Consider the following 17,872-nt stretch of genomic DNA (forward strand, 5'->3'; position numbering starts at 1 on the left):
TTTGGCCCAATTTGGAAAATTAGGCCATTAGTAGGCCTTTAGTGGGTTGGGAAGGACAAGATGGAATTGGGCCTTGGGTATGGTCTAAGTTAGACCAAGGGGTAAAATGGTCATTTTACTCTAAGAAGTATTATGGATTTTAACTAAATGTTGTTATGATAATGACAATCGGGGAGTCATCGGAGCAGATGTTAGAGATTCCTTTCTGTGATATTCGACACTCAGCTTTACAAGGTAAGTTACCTTCTAGTAGAAGTCGGTCTAAGGCCACAATGTCGGCCCACTAGTAGGAGTTTTTTGTCAGATAATTGTCTTTGTGATAGTTATCATGATTTCTCACTATCTGTTATGTTTTATGTACTATCCAGGTATGATATTATGTGATAGTGGTAGTAGGGGAAATAGTCCCCGTATCAGGTCAAAAGGGCCAAGGGGTAGGTCGGGCACCGCAGTATGTTTATATTATTTCGTTATGTGGTAGTGGTAGGGGTTGAAATAGTCCCCGTAACCGGTTGAGATACACTAGAGGGTAGGTCGAGCACCCATATATGTTTAACATGGGGTAGGTTAGGCACCCCGATATGCCTAGCAGGGGTAGGTTGATGTAACAACCTAAAAATCCATCCGTTAACAATGCTAGTTTTTTGTTACTCGAATAGTTATTATTGTGAAAATGGTTTCGATGTTTGTGATGATGAAATGAAATAAATAAATAAAATGGTGTTAATTAACATTTAAAAGAATTTGTATGTAATTAAAATACATATAAATTAACTAATTTTGCTGGGATAGTTAACATAAATATAACCCATAAAAGGTATAAACAAAGTCTAAGGGTTAAAGTCACATATTATAGAAAGTAGTGCTTTTGGGTATTGGGGTATAAAGTATTATTATGGCTAAACTTCATGGACCAAACTTGTAAGTTTTTAATAATGTATATTCAATTTGGAGGAATTAATCGTTCAAACTGATCGTTTCATTACCTCATCCGCTCACTACTTAAAAAAAAAAAAAAATAAAAAAAAATAAAAAAAAAAAAAAAAAACCGATCAAACCTCTTTGAGGCTGCTATACCTACGCCGAATAGAGAAAGACAAATATGGAGAGAAGCGAGTGAACGAGAAAGAGAATAAGAGCCAGTGTTATGGAGTTTTTCTTTTCCCGGCGGGAATTGCTTGGAAGTTGTGAAGATTTCAGGCGTGGCTAAAACTCGGGGGAGGATTCGAGCTTTCCGGCCACTACCTGCAACTCCCGTTACCATCTTTCTTTGTTGACCGGCCCTTACCAATCGACCAAAATAAGCTATGAAAAACCGAATAAAGAGCGAGAGAGGTGCAGAGCATCGCATGCATATTAATATATGGTTGTGTTGTTGTGGTTTTTTATGATGATGTAATTCGTTGCAGAGAGACATGAGAATCAGACCGGTCGATATGGGTTTTGTTGTGTCTAATACTTTTGCTAAGGCTCAATAACATCGTAGAAAAGTGGTGGGTCTTCTGGTTCTTATCTCGTTGCCAATGACATTAAAGAATACATGCACTCACCGGTGGTCGAGAGTGAGGATTTTTCTGACATCAGGGTATGCACCGAGAATAACGAGGATACGGGTCAGTGGTGTTCTTACATGCTTTATGTCGAAGTGTTGAGCAAAGCCGATGTCTTATATTTGTTGTGTTCGGTGTACTCGATCCAAAACAGAGAGGCATCAGGCTGAGAAAATGCATGAGCATGGATTGATAAATTTTTAGAGCCATGGAATTGAAGGCTTCATCTGTATAGCTAGAGACGACGGCTAGACCTAATTTGTTTGATTTCTAGTGAGGTGCTTATGGCTCATGAAATGTGGTGATATTGCTTCCAAAATATAGTATTTGTTTTGGTTGTATGAGGTATGGTGAGTTTTCCAGAAAAAAATAACGAGGGAACAAAAGTTACTTTGTAGATGATGCATCAGGTGGTGTGCAAGGAGAACCCATCACGTGCATGTCTCTAGTTTGTGAAGGTATTGCTTCCTATCAAAAACAGTAGTCTATAAATTGGGTTAAATTCTATATGAGTTCTATACATATGTTCAGACGTACTGAGACTTAACATATGTGGGTTATATGGAGATTTTAGTACTAGTAAAATATCAATTCATTTGTTTACGTTTAGATAAATAAATTGATAATAAAATAATGTGGTAATAGTGATTACGTTGACATTTAAACCTATTGATGGTTTAAATTAACGTCACAATCATAATAATAATAATAATAATAATAATAATAATAATAATAATAATAATAATAATAATAATAATAGTAGGTTGTATAGGATGGCTTTGATGCACCACGATATCTACGATCATACATTTTTTTTTCACGGCTCGATATTATGAGGATTTGACGTTGATTGCTCAATCAATATTAACGTATTTGTTGAATTACGGACCTACAAAGTTACGTGTTGAAGTGATATCAAAGCCGAAAAGATCAATGTGAGTTCATAGTTTTAACTCACTAAGGTTGCATGATTGAAATGTGCAATCCGTAGATGGTTATTTGATTTATTTTAGGATGACCATGTCATTACTTGTGCTTGATAATGATATGATATTTGTGATGCTAATATATGCTTTGTGCTAATGCCATGTTATGACCTAATTGTTATGTTCCTTACACTTTGATGAACTTGATGTATATAGCATGCTAGCTTAAGTTGCTTGAAATATGATGTATGGTGACATTTTAACGAACTTCATTACATGATAATTACTCGTTTAAGTTGTATGAGTAACATGATTATTTTGGTGTATGCATGCTGTTGCAGGGTATAATTGTGTCATGGGTAGAACCTTGCAAGACTAATCAGTTGAAAGAGCTTAAACCATAACGGTGATTGGTTACACGGTCTTTCTAGACAGCCGTGTGACACGTGGTTCGTGTGCACCTCGGTGTACGGGAACTTGAGTGCTGGTGGCCAGATCAAACATCACGTGAGAATCGGGAGGTGTATCGGTAGAATTGACACTGTTTGTACCGATCCTGAACGACACCGCGAGGTACTTGTACTTTGCAAAGTCGAAGTAGCAAAAGTGGAGTAACGGGGTTGGTGTTTCGGGTGGAAGTCATGAGCCACTTAGATCATTCGGCTGGCCGTGCACACAAGTAGTGAACGGGGTGTTTCTCTTGGGTTAGGTAGCACTAAGGGACTCTTTTCTATCAATCGGTTGGATAGATATAATAAAAGGTTGAATATATATATATATATATATATATATATATATATATATATATATATGTATATATATATATATATGTATATATATATATATATATATATATATATATATATATATACATACGAATGTTGGTTGTATATTAAAAGGTTGAGTATGTAACAAAAGGTCTGTTGCATATTACAAGGTTGAATATATAACAAATGTTGGTTGTATAATAAAAGGTTGAACAATTAAAGGTTGCTTAGATATGAAATGTGATTACTTATATGTTATGCGGTTGTTTGTATGGTATTTGGTTGATCATATATGTTATGTGGTAGAAGTTTGGTTAAACATATATGCATGTATGTGGTTGAATACATGCTTGAATAATCATGATATGTGGTTGTTTTCTAAGTGGTATTTGTCTATCATTTTTATGCTTCATCATAAAATGAATGATTGACCCATTTGGGGTTTGTATGTTTTATATGCAACTTTATGAACTCACTCAGCAGGGGTTGACACTTGTATCTTTTCTCTTTTGTGCCTTATGATTGTTGTAGGCAGTTTAGAAGATTGGCATTGGTGAGAGGGGTTCTTATAGGTAGTAGATTTATATTAACGATACCACTGTTGGACACGTTTTTGATTATTTACTTTAAAGTACTTTTGTTTACATTTTAAATGTTGTGGAATTATGTTTGAATTTCTGAAGTAACGTTGTGGTTTGAAAAGGTTTTGATTTAAAAACTAAGTCTTCCGCTAACGTATTTTGTTAAATAAATGTTTTAAAAAGATAAAAAAAAATTATGGTAAAAATCATGACGTTACAGTTGAGCACCCCGGTATGCTCAGGTTGGTAGGTCGGGCACCCAAATATGCCTGACAATATGCTTATAGTATGGTATGTGTTATGATGGGGGAACTCACTAAGCTTTGTGCTTACAGTTTACAGTTTTGGTTTCAGGTACCTCTTCTTCGAAGGGGAAGGAGCCGACATGATTGCAACACATCACACACATGATTTTCCGCACTTAAGATTCTTGGGATTTGTACTCTGACATTGTTACTATTTGATAATATGGTTTTGAGACACTTGACCTATGGTTTTATGAAATAAATTACTTGATGATGTTTTCTTATAAATTGTTTTATGAATCGCTATTTAAAAAACAAAATTTTTGGTCTTGAATTTTGGGATGTTACAAGTTGGTATCAGAGCCTTGGTGTGAGTGATTCGAGCACACTATCGGGTGTATCTGGACTCAAACTCAGGACTTGGTATGAAAATTTTTAAAAGAAAAATCATTTTATAAAAATAATTTTGAAAAGAATTTGACAAGAGAAAAGGACAAGGTGTGTGATGCATGCAATCGGTCGAGCTTAAGTAAGTTTTCCCCAAGATACCCATACATGTTGGTTATGATATATGACATGATTATGAGAATTGTATGCTAGATTAGGGCTGAGGATCTAGGAAGGATGCCTTATATGCCTATTGTATGATTATGAGAATTGCATGGTAGATTAGGGCTAAGGATCTAGGAAGAGGCCTTATGTGCCTGCTATATGTGCTTATTGAATTGTATGCAAGTGCTAATTAGTCGGTTATGTGATAGCCTGATTAGGATATGCTTGGTATGGGTTACTCGATGCTCGAATGTTGCTTGCTTTGTGCTTTTACGAATTCTAGTTATCTTTAACTAACTAGTAGACGAACACGTTAAGTTACATATTATGAGGACTAAATAATTTCAAAAGGTTAGGTCTAGCCCTATTGCGCAGCTCTTGTTTGAGTCCAACTGTTGTGCAGTTGGATCTCTCACTCGAATAATTATCTGTTCTTAGTGATATGTAATGGTATTCGCAAGCTTTTTAGGTAAAGCTAGCAGGGATTCCTTATGCAGCTGATGGCAGAGAGTAGGTCGGAGAGTTACCCTAGGGTAAGCCTATGATGAGATTAGTGCATCGAGCAGTAGTAGTGGAAAGGACTTGGTGAAGTCAAGGCAATCCTTGATGAAAGAACGGATAGATGTGGAAGATAGTATGGACTTGTAACGCCCTGTTCTAAAATATTCATTTATGGAATTTCAGAGGCCAGGGCCAAGGGCTTTTTAGTCCTTTATTAATTTGGAGTTATTATTCGAGAAGTTTCCAGGTCGGGTTATGTTGTTAGAAGCGTAGGATTTCTCGCCACCTTTCTGTGGATATAAAGTTCATTAAAAACGGATCTAGAGCGAAGGAGTTATGACACTTTGAAGATTTGGCGAGAATGGCCCTTATAGAGAAACGTTTGCATGGAAGGCCCTCCATGCATGTTTGGAGCACGCGTGGGTACGCCCAGCGTAAGCTGGGTTGCACCCAACATAATGAGGCAGCTTGCTCGCGGGTGTCCAAGGCGTACGCCCAGCGTACCAGGAGGTACACCCAGCGTATGCTAAAAAGTTATGAATCCCTAATTTCGGATTGAGCACTATATAAAGGACATTATGGTTCCAACCCTAGCCCCCATATGAGCCTCCCCAACCTCAGAAGAAACCCTAGAACGTCCCTACCTCCATTTTATGAGATCTTGACCTTGGAGAACCTATGTTGGTGGATTAAAGCTTGGAAGCAAGGAGAAGAAGGTTGGCAAGGAGGAACCTTTGAGGCTAGAGCTTGTAGATCTGGGATAAGTGCTTCATTTCGGACCTTTGCAAGGTAAAAAGTCTTGAGCTTGATGATTAACCTCTTAGATCTCCTTAGTGCAAGTTTTTGGACCTTTGGGTCCTAAGATTGGGACTTTATGACTTCAGCTCGTTTCTAAGACCAGGGTTGCCTCCCTTAGAGTCATATGAGTCACAGAAGCAGTAAAGTTTCGACCTTTGCGGTCCTATTAAGTCCATGCATGAGATCTAGTCCCCTTTATGGCAGTAGAAGAGTGTTTTGAGAGTTTGGGTTGGTTTGGGCCATATAAAGTCACCAAGTCAGTGACTTTATGGCTTAATGCATAGAATAAGACCTAGATCTAAGTTTATGGCTCTTGAGTCGAAGTATTAAGCACTTAAATGAAAAAGTGTCTTAACAGAATGAGTACGCCGAGCGTAAGTGCAGGTACGCCCCGCGTACTCTCTAGCAGGCCAGTACGTTAAGCGTACATTAGAGTACGCCCCCGCGTAGCGCAGTCAGTTGGGCTTATTGCATTTTGGGCCTCGGTGTGGGCTGAGTTGAGACTTAGGGTCCTTGGGCCTTATTGGGCCATTAGGATTCAGTTGTTAAGGACCAAGGATTATCATTGGGCTTGAGTAAGGTCCATTAAAGGGCTTTGGGCCCAAAGGAGCAAATTGGGCCATTAGTGGGCCTTTAGCAGGGCCATGTATGGATTTGGAAGGAATTGAGGGTTTGGGCTATATTGTGACCTATGCCATAGCAGGGGTAAAATGGTCATTTTACCCATCAAAAGATTCCCCTTTTGATTTAGTGTTTGACTTGTCATGATAGCCGGAGAGCAGCCGGGACAGTAGTCGGGGATCTTTCACTCGAGTTTTCAGCAGTCAGCATTTCGAGGTGAGTTTCCTTCCAGTAGGAACGGGTCTAAGGCCACAATGCCGACCCGTTTAGCTAGCAGTAGTTTTCAGATTTCGGTCCGATGCAGTAGTTAGCATGTTTGATGCCTTCGTGGCTCAGACAGGATTTATGTGTTATGTGTTCCGGGCTACGGCCCGAAGTGTGTTCATGCTAGTTGTTATGTTTATGTTATGCTCTGTGCAGTTAGTCCGGACTGCGGTCCGATGCAGGGGGCAAGGCCCCAGTTAGTCCGGACCTTGGTCCGATGCAGTGGGCAAGGCCCAGTATGTGCTTATTATGTTGTATGGTATGTGGTAGTTTGGGGGAGCTCACTAAGCTTCGTGCTTACGGTTTTCAGTTTTGGTTTCAGGTACTCAATTTTAAAAAAAGGAGCTCGGAGAGGTTGTAGTGCACACACCGTAGTCAGTTAGCCTGGGGAATGTTTTACTCTGATAATGAGATTATGTTTTGGATTTAATACTCGAAAATTATGTTATGACTTATGATACGTTTTTATAAATATGGTTTTAGTAATGTTTGAAAAGAAATTTTTAGTCGTGATTTTTGGGTCGTTAGAAGTTGGTATCAGAGCCTTGGTTTGAGGGATTCAGACATACTGGAGAGTGTGTCTGCACTCAAACTAAGGAAACGGTAAAAGGTTGTCAAAAGAAAATCATTTTCGAAAGGAATTTTTGGTAAAGAGGAGTTTGAGAAAAGAAAAGAATTTTAGAAAAAACAAAACGAATATTAGAAAGAAAATAACTTGAAAAGAGAAAAGGGGTGTGGTGCACGCAATCAACCGAGCTCAAGTAAGTACTCCCAAGTTACCCATACAAGTTTATGATTATCAGTTTCAGTTTCAGTTTAGTTCCAGTTTCAGTTTCAGTAGAACAACATGCTAGTATAGGACTAAGGATCTAGGAGGATGCCTTATGTGCCTGCTTTATGTGTTTCAGCTTGATAAGAATTTCATGCTAGTATTGAGTAGACAGTAGTAGGATAGCCTGTGTAGGTTATGCCTGATAGTATGAGCTTCGCATTGTATGCTGGTACAGTTTCTTGTTATGAGAATAGTTTTTCCTGAGTATGTTTCCTCTATCCGAATGCTGCTTGCTTTATGCTTTGTGGGACTCTGAGTGATGGGAGTTAGTCATTAGGTGAATACGTCACATCACATGTGATCAGGGTTGAATAATATCAGAGTGCTGGATTTTGCCCTACTGCGCAGCTCTTATTTGAGTCTAACCGTTGTAGGGACGAGACTTTTACTCAAAGGAATATCCGAGCCTCATTGCATGTGATGGTATTCAGGTGGTGGCTGATTGGCATTACAAGGAGGCCTTCAGCAGCTGAGGACTGGTTTGGGTGGAGTCAGAAGTTCCCTAGGGCAAGCCTAGGAAGGTAGTAGCAGAGATCAGTAGCAGTAGAGTGACTTGGTGGAGTCGAGGCAGTTCTTGAGGAAAGTACGGATAGATGTGGAAGGTAGTATGGGCTCGTACTACTGAAAGCAGAGGATCCGTACTCGAATCAAGAGGGGCCGAGACAAGACCAGGGAACTTTTAGGGTGTGTGTGAGAGATCCCTCAGCAGCAGTGAGTATTGATCAGTTAGCAGTTCAGGTATAGGGGAGGGATTTGGCTCAGGTTCTAAAGTCGGGCAGCTTGATGATCAGATGAGGGATTTCATTTCAGCAGAGATCATGCGCAACATCATCGATCAGACTCCAGTGATTTTTGGTTCGGTTAGAGAGGCCATCGGGGAGCTTATGGACAGTCATCTGGAGGCCTTTAGGGTCGGGATAGTTTTAGGACAGATTGGGGCTCGTATAGAGCCCGATGCTTATGGAGTTCAGGGATCCATCGGGGAAGGACATCCCATTTCTAAGTTTGTCATCAGTGGATAGGAGGGAGTAGGGCATCCTATCTCCAAGAGAGACCTCTGCATGATTGGATAATTGAGGAGGTTACGCGAGCCATTCGCGAGGATCTGTCCGACGTGGTCGCGAGGATCACTGATAGGTTGATCGCGAAGCTCCAGGATCAGACAGCTGTTGTTCAGTCGACGGGCGGTGTCAACAAGGTAACGCAGGAGCGAGAGACGGGCAGGGAATCGGAAAGGAAGAGGAAAACGGATGAGACTCAGGTAGCCACAAGTTCGGGTAAGAGGCCCAAGGGGTCGGATTTGAGGATGAGGGACTATCAGAGCCGTAAACGATGCGGGAAGTGCGGTAGGACGCACTTGGGGGCGTGCAGGCATAGAATTGGTGGTGATGCCAGGTGTTTCAAGTGCGGCCAGCTTGGCCATTTTAGCAAAGACTGTATTGTTACCATCGCCCATGGACTTGATCCGATATGTTCCCATTGCAGTCAGAGGGGCCACAAGAAGACCCACTGTATGAGTTTGTATACAGCAGGCCAGGTGCCAGCTCCTGCCCTTGGGACTTCAAGTACCGCCAGCGGTTGCCGAGGCCGGGCATGGGATCCTACGGCTCGGAGCCGAGTTTTCCGGTTAATTTCAACAAGGATTGGAGCAGCGCTGAGTGATGGAGGTATGTATCATTTACCTCCCTGTCAATTGTTATTCATGATATTATTGTAAGTTGATGCATTGATGTCAATAAGAATATGTGTTGGGGTATTATATTACCTGCTTATGACGGAGTTTTATGCCATCTGTATACTTTGGAATTGAATGGTGTCACACCCTCAAACCAAGGATGGCGGAAACGTCCGGGGGTGGAGGACTTCATGTATAGTATCATAACAACAAATGCAATAGTGATTTAAGCAAACACAACCAACATATATATATATATATATATATATATATATATATATATATATAATTGAAAAAGTTACATCGTTGTATGAATTACATGTTTCAAAATCAATTACAATATGTGGACAAAATGTGAAGTGTTTGACGCCTTAACGTCCCATCCTCAAAATGCACTTGGCTTCCTGTTTAGTGATTTCCTGAGAATACAAGTTGTTTTGAAAAGGTGTCAACACAATGGTTGGTGAGTTCATAAGCTTTTGTATGCAATTTATGAAAAACCTTGTCTCGTAATGTATGGTTGTTCCAGTAAAATTCCGATAATTTTCCTTAAAAATGTGTACTGTAGTCTTATATATATACAAAGACCGCAACGTATAAGTAAACTTCCTTATTTGCAGAAAATAATATGAGTTCAATTCAACATAACGCGTATGACATCAATGAGATTCCCATAAATTCTTATGTTTGTTAATACTTTCTGTGAGTTATTATAATCATGCTATGACCTAGATGGCCTGAAAACGACGTTCTTCAGGCGTCGGAACTGTTATGACATTTGTCACCTCAGACATACCGGTCTAGCTGTTGCATGTAGCTCAGGTGTGGGTTTGTCATGCCCAATATAGATCTATATACAACTATCACGCTCTCCCTCCAGGAGACTCTGGTTACAATACAGGACTTATGATTAATGCGAAGGAGATGTCTCACAAAGTCATTAACGAATTTACACTTAACGTAATGAAAGTTCCCTTTTGTATAAATGTACCCTTCTGAAATATATTTGTATTTTGTATTGTATCATAAACTATACCTATTATAGTTTATCAAAACAAGGGTAGAAATAGTAAAGTACATAAACTATACTTAACATAGTTTAATAATACATTTGTATGTAATGTGTGTACTTTAATTATAACACTTGGTTATTTCCATGCATTATCTAGTGAAAATCCATTTGTTAACTGGTGTATATCTAGATATGAATACGAAAATGTCACATACTGCAATAACACATAATCACATAATGAAATACACCTTGCTCAACATATTACAAGGTGAAATGAAATTTATAGTGTTTATCTATTTATAACATTTTCTGTAACTGTTATTGGAAAATTTGTAGAAAAATCATAAAATGTCCAAATGAAGTTCTGTAACTTCTAAGAGTTTGGAAAATGAGTCTAGTTGGTTCATAAATTTTTCCATAATTTTTAGGGACCTCTAACTTGTGTGACCAAGTCCATAATCACAGACTGGTCCGGATTGGTGTTTGAAATGATAGGCAGTTTTGTAAAATTCACCATAAATTTTAGAAAAATCGTATGGAGATGTGCAAGTAGTCATTTTAAAGCTAAGAAGTGGAACTACTTGCAACTAAAACAGTTTTGAAAACTAAAATGTTTATGTTGTCCAAAACAGTCCGTGAATGGAGTTGAACTTTTCTGATGAAGGCTGTTAGAAACGTTTAATTATGTTCTTGGTGTTTTAACTTGTATTCTCCCCCTATAAACTTGGGAAAACATGAAAATGTAGGGGTATGAACTTACCTTAAGTGATTTCAGTAGATGATTGTTGAAGAATGGAAGTGTTTAACTCAAGAACACTTGGAGATGCCTTGAAGATTTTCGAGAATCAAGAGTCGAAGAACACTTGATGATCAGCCTTAAGATCTCGAATTAGAGAGAAAGGTTTGAGGGAAAAGTTGGAGTTGGATCTTTGGTGAAATGAGAGTAATTGAAAGAAAATGAGGAGAGAGGTTGAGTGACCAGCCCTAAAAACATGGGGATGGCTTGTGAGAGGGGTAAAAAGTACATGGATGTGACAAGGTATGGTGGGGAGGAGTGTGGGTTAAGCATGGAGTGGGTATGGGGTTGCTTGTGTCATAAAATAAAGTAAAGTCAACACTCTACCTTTGTACTTCACCTACTCTCTTTTGGATAAGGTTTTATCCTCAAAACGTGATAAATAATTAATTAAGGGGGTCTTATATGTTAAAATAAAGTTTTGGGTAAATATCCTGTGTTAAAACAATTAAAAACGGGCCTAAAACGCAAATTTAGACGAAAACCGGGAGAAAAGAGGCTTCCAGCGAGACCTCTCGGTCCTAGGCCAAGGTTCGGTCACTAGGCCGAGGTTCGGTCCATAATGATGCTAGGCGCGAAGCGAAGGCGAAGGCTCGGTAGTCTCAGAAGCGAAGGCTCGGTCTCAGAAGCGAAGGTGATCAGACGCGAAATGTACCGAAGGTTTGGGTTCGGGTGTGTGCGAGGTTCGGTTCCAGGAGCCTTCGGGTTCGGTTCCTTGAGTGAAGTTCGGTTCAGCAGCCTTCGGCTCAGAAGTGTTCGGTTCCTAAGAGGACTTTCGGGTCCTAAGAGGGGTTTCGGCTCATTAAGTCCGTTTTTCACGTAGACTTCCATTTTTGGGCTGTTTTCGCCAAAATTCGAGGGTCGGGATGCCCCGAGTGATTACAGAAAGTTAAGAGAGATTTTGAGAGAGATTTGAGAGAGATTCCACATACTTAGAGAGCTTTGGGAGAGATTTGACATTCTTGGAGAGATTTCTCATACAAAGAGATATTTGGGAGAGATTTCACATACTTAGAGAGATTTGGGAGAGATTTGATATTCTTGGAGAGATTTCTCATACAAAGAGATATTTGGGAGAGATTTCACATACTTAGAGAGATTTGGGAGAGATTTGACATTCTTGGAGAGATTTCTCATACAAAGAGATATTTGAATACTTAGAGAGATTTGGGAGAGATTTGACATTCTTGGAGAGATTTCTCATACAAAGAGATATTTAGGAGAGATTACACATACTTAGAGAGATTTGGGAGAGATTTGACATTCTTGGAGAGATTTGGACAATAGAGAGAGATAGAGTGAAAACGACTAAGAGTGGTTTCATGTGTGACATTAGTGAGTGTTTGGCTCCTCAACGCAAAGTCCGTGAATCCCGTTAAGCCATGTTTTAGGATCTTACACACTCCCGATGAGTATGCAACATTGTTTTATTATTCTTGTTCATTGTTTAGTACTAAGGTTAAGAAAAATTAAACACACAATTTTTTTTCCATGTGATGTTTTCTCATTAAGATAGTGAGTTATACAGAAATTACATAATACAAAACCTAATATACAAGGTTTAATTGAGTTGACCGGTTTGACTCATTGACTTTGTTCGGCTTAGACTTGACCCGAATTTGACTATTGTCACAAATGGTGAATTGGAGGTCATCCCCTCTAGATCAGGTTACTTCGGATACAGTAACTGTAGCGTGTATGTGTAAGATTCAGTAGTGTCTCACTACTTGCGGAAGGTGTTAGTCGGGTAATGATCAGTTATATTCTCAGTAGTGACACGCCAGAGTTTTAGTGGAGTAGCTAGCGGTCAGTAGGGAAGTGGGTTGGGGATGTGCACCCCAAATGCAGGTTCTCGGGATGTAGTCCCTAAAGCAAATACAGTTAAGGATTGAAGGGTGCTCAGTTAGATAGCAAGAATGGTTCGGATCTGGTAAGAGTTAGTTGGAGCCCCGACAGAGGTAAACGTTGGTGGACAGCAGATTGCCCTTTTAATGGAAGGAAGGTTGGGAATCCTTTCGACCAGTGAGCAGTAAGGAGTTAGCCGAATCCAAGTGGGGGAGAACCCTCCGAGTATACAAGGATAAGAGCACGTAAACCTAGAATGAGTACACAACCTCTGAGAAGAAAAGATAGTATCACAGTGATTGATGGATTGAGGAGTTCAGAATTGGGAGTTTGAGGAACTTCCCAACAAATAGTTCATGTAATCGAGATGGTTAGAAGTTGGTTGGGAATCCAGGATTGGAGGACCATCTGTAGGGCTCAAGTGAGTCAGAATGAGGATCCTGAGAACGGTTAGCAAGAGATGCTTTCGTATTAGTAGCCAATGACAGAGTCAGCATGCAGAGTTGTGTAGATTCAGGAGTTGGGAGTTTGGAAACTTCCCAACAATAGCTTCTTGTATCCGGATTAGTAGATGGTTGGTTTGGGAACCAAGCCGAAGAATTCCTCGACGAAGCGCTAAGTATATCAAGGATATAAGATGTCGAGGTTGATGCAGTACTCAAAGACTGAGGGCTGGTTTTGAGAAATTAGGATGAGGAATCACTAGTAGGACTAGGGATAGTCAGGATGTCCTCAGATAGTAGTAGTAGTGTTGTAAGTCTACGGGGGTAGCCGTAGTATTCACTAGCAGACATATAGTAGTAGTAGTGATGTAAGTCTGCGGGGGTAGCCGTAGCATTCACTAGCAGTCAGATAGTAGTAGTAGTGTTGTGAGTCTGCGGGGGTAGCCGTAGCATTCACTAGCAGTCAGATAGTAGTAGTAGTGTTGTAAGTCTGTGGGGGTAGCCGTATCATTCACTAGCAGTCAGATAGTAGTAGTAGTGTTGTAAGTCTGCGGGGGTAGCCGTAGCATTCACTAGCAGTCAGATAGTAGTAGTAGTGTTGTAAGTCTGCAGGGGTAGTCGTAGCATTCACTAGCATTCAGATAGTAGTATAGTGTTGTAAGTCTGCAGAAGTAGTCGTAGCACTCATCCAGTTAGTAGATAGCATGAGTGCATTATTTGGACGCGGGGGAAATAGTAGTACCCACCAGTTCGGGTGCAGCAGTGAAGATATGGGAATCCACGGGTTAGATTTCGGATTTCCCAAATGGTTCAGTTATGGTTAAGTCGGTGATTCGACAGTCAGATTGTCACCATAGTTATGAGATCAAAGTAGTATTGGACCGTTGGGGTTCGGGTATGTTAGGGGCTACCATTAGTTTGGGAGCCATCATGTTGTTAGTCGTGGAATTGACGATGTCAGGATGTGATGTTTGGACCTGATCGGTGGATCGGGAGATTGATAGAGCCACAGTGACGGGATAACTAGTGGAAACTAGTTCCAGAGAAAGATTTCGTTCAGAAGTCGTGGGAGCGACTAAGTGAGGAGTCCTTTGACTCCATAGTTGAGTTGGAACTCGGTGTTCCAGATAACCGACAAATGATTGGAGACCAGGAAGGTCTTGAGATAATTTGGGAAGAAGTGTTTCAGGCGTATTCAGAGATTCAGGCATGTTCAGTGTTTCATGCAGTTTAGTGTTTCAGGCAGCTCAGTGTTTCAGGCAGTTCAGAGTTTCAGGCATGTTCAATATTGCATGCAGTTCAGTGTTCGGATAGATTTAGAGTTTTGGACAGTATTAGTATCTGTGTCGGAATTCAAGTAAGGATGGTATAGTTGGTTGATTTGGGAATGGCAAGTCCCTCTCAGCAGGATCAGTTAAGTCTTCTGCCAAGTATAAGTGATCTGGAAGGGTAATTAGGCAGGTAGCCTTTCTTTCGGGAAGGGAGACTCAGTTTTTGGAGGTTTAGTAGTCAGATGAGAGATAAGAAGGCTAGTTCCAGTAGCATCGATTCAGTATGGGTTACAGAATGGATAGAATGGTTATAGATAGTCAAAGCACCTTCAGAAGTCGCTGAAAGCGACTATAAGATTGCGATGGGGTGTAGTAACCGGTAGGAGTCCGGTAAACCAGATATGGAGGCATCAGTAAGGACCAGGGCGGTCTCGGTTCATCCGGAAGGCAGATAAGGGAAAACAGAAATTTTAAGTCAGTGGCAGTAATGGAAATCGGACTATGGTAGAATTCGACTAGTTGATTGATGGATACTGAATGCTAAATAGCGAAAAGTGTCCGGTGCATAGCCTGTGGTAAGCAGTAAGTGGTTGTGAAATAGTTGACCATAGCGGACTTCGAGGACGAAGTCTAGTTTAAGTAGGGGAGAGTTGTAACGCCCTGTTCTAAAATATTCGTTTATGGAATTTCAGAGGCCAAGGCCAGGGGCTTTTTAGTCCTTTATTAAGTTGGAGTTATTATTCGAGAAGTTTCCGGGTCAGGTTATGATGTTAGAAGTGTAGGATTTCTCGCCACCTTTCTGTGGATATAAAGTTCATCAGAAACGGATCTAGAGTGAAGGAGTTATGAAACTTTGAAGATTTGGCGAGAATGGCCCTTATAGAGAAAAGTTTGCATGGAAGGCCCTCCATGCATGTTTGGAGCACGCGTGGGTACGCCCAGCGTAAGCTGGGTTACGCCCAGCGTAATGAGGCAGCTTGGTCGCAGGTGTCCAAGGCGTACGCCCAGCATACACTAAAAAGTTATGAAACCCTAATTTCGGATTGAGCACTATATAAAGGACATTATGGTTCCAACCCTAGCCCCCATATGAGCCTCCCCAACCTCAGAAGAAACCCTAGAACGTCCCTACCTCCATTTTATGAGATCTTGACCTTGGAGAACCTATGTTGGTGGATTAAAGCTTGGAAGCAAGGAGAAGAAGGTTGGCAAGGAGGAATCTTTGAGGCTAGAGCTTGTAGATCTGGGATAAGTGCTTCATTTCGGACCTTTGCAAGGTAAAAAGTCTTGAGCTTGATGATTAACCTCTTAGATCTCCTTAGTGCAAGTTTTTGGACCTTTTGGTCCCAAGATTGGGACTTTATGACTTAAGCTCGTTTCTAAGACAAGGGTTGCCTCCCTTAGAGTCATATGAGTCACAGAAGCAGTAAAGTTTCGACCTTTGCGGTCCTATTAAGTCCATGCATGAGATCTAGTCCCCTTTATGGAAGTAGAAGAGTGTTTTGAGAGTTTGGGTTGGTTTGGGCCATATAAAGTCACCAAGTCAGTGACTTTATGGCTTAATGCATAGAATAAGACCTAGATCTAAGTTTATGGCTCTTGAGTCAAAGTATTAAGCACTTAAATGAAAAGTGTCTTAACAGAATGAGTACGCCGAGCGTAATTGCAGGTACGCCCCGCGTACTCTCTAGCAGGCTAGTACGCTAAGCGTACATTAGAGTACGCCCGCGTAGCGCAGTCAGTTGGGCTTATTGCATTTTGGGCCTCGGTGTGGGCTGAGTTGAGACTTAGGGTCCTTGGGCCTTATTGGGCCATCAGGATTCAGTTGTTAAGGACCAAGGATTATCATTGGGCTTGAGTAAGGTCCATTAAAGGGCTTTGGGCCCAAAGGAGCAAATTGGGCCATTAGTGGGCCTTTAGCAGGGCCATGTATGGATTTGGAAGGAATTGAGGGTTTGGGCTATATTGTGACCTATGCCATAGCAGGGGTAAAATGGTCATTTTACCCATCAAAAGATTCCCCCTTTTGATTTAGTGTTTGACTTGTCATGATAGCCGGAGAGCAGCCGGGACAGTATTCGGGGATCTTTCACTAGAGTTTTCAGCAGTCAACATTTCGAGGTGAGTTTCCTTCCAGTAGGAACGGGTCTACGGCCACAATGCCGGCCCGTCTAGCTAGCAGTAGTTTCCGGATTTTGGTCCGATGTAGTAGTTAGCATGTTTGATGCCTTCTTGGCTCATACATGATTTATGTGTTATGTGTTCCGGGCTACGGCCCAAAGCAGTATGCAGTATATGTGTGTTCATGCTAGTTGTTATGTTTATGTTATGCTCTGTGCAGTTAGTCCGGACTTCGGTCCGATGCAGGGGACAAGGTCCCAGTCAGTTAGTTCGGACTTCGGTCCGATGCAGGGGACAAGGTCCCAGTCAGTTTCCGGACTTCGGTCCGATGCAGGGGACAAGGTCCCAGTTAGTTTCCGCACTTCGGTCCGATGTAGGGGGCAAGGCCCCCGTTAGTCCGGACTACGGTCAGATGCATGGGACAAGGTCCCAATCAGTTTCCGGACTTCGGTCCGATGCAGGGGGCAAGGCCCCAGTTAGTCCAGACTTCAGTCCGATGCAAGGGACAAGGTCCCAGTCAGTTTCCAGACTTTGGTCCGATGCAGTGGGCAAGGCCCCAGTTAGTCCGGACCTCGATCCGATGCAGTGGGCAAGGCCCAGTATGTGCTTATTATGTTGTATGGTATGTGGTAGTTTGGGGGAGCTCACTAAGCTTCGTGCTTACGGTTTTCAGTTTTGGTTTCAGGTACTCAGTTTTCAAAAGAGGAGCTCGGAGAGGTTGTAATGCACACACCATAGTCAGTTAGCCTCGGGAATGTTTTACTCTGATAATGAGATTATGTTTTGGATTTAATACTCGAAAATTATGTTATGACTTATGATACCTTTTTATAAATATGGTTTTAGTAATGTTTTAAAAGAATTTTTAGTCGTGATTTTTGGGTCGTTACAGGACTCGTACTACTGAAAGCAGAGGATCCATACTCGAGTTAAGGAGGGCTGAGATAGAACCACGAAACTTATAGAGTGTGTGAGACCTCTCGAGATTATGTATGACCTTGACAATTATATGTTTTGTTTCAGAATGGTGGCGACACGACATGGAGCGGGAGGTTCAGGGTCAGGATCAGGT

The sequence above is a fragment of the Lactuca serriola genome, chromosome 1 (assembly GCF_051521515.1).
Source record: "Lactuca serriola cultivar US96UC23 chromosome 1, Lser_US96UC23_V15, whole genome shotgun sequence".
In the NCBI taxonomy this organism is placed as follows: Eukaryota; Viridiplantae; Streptophyta; class Magnoliopsida; order Asterales; family Asteraceae; genus Lactuca; species Lactuca serriola.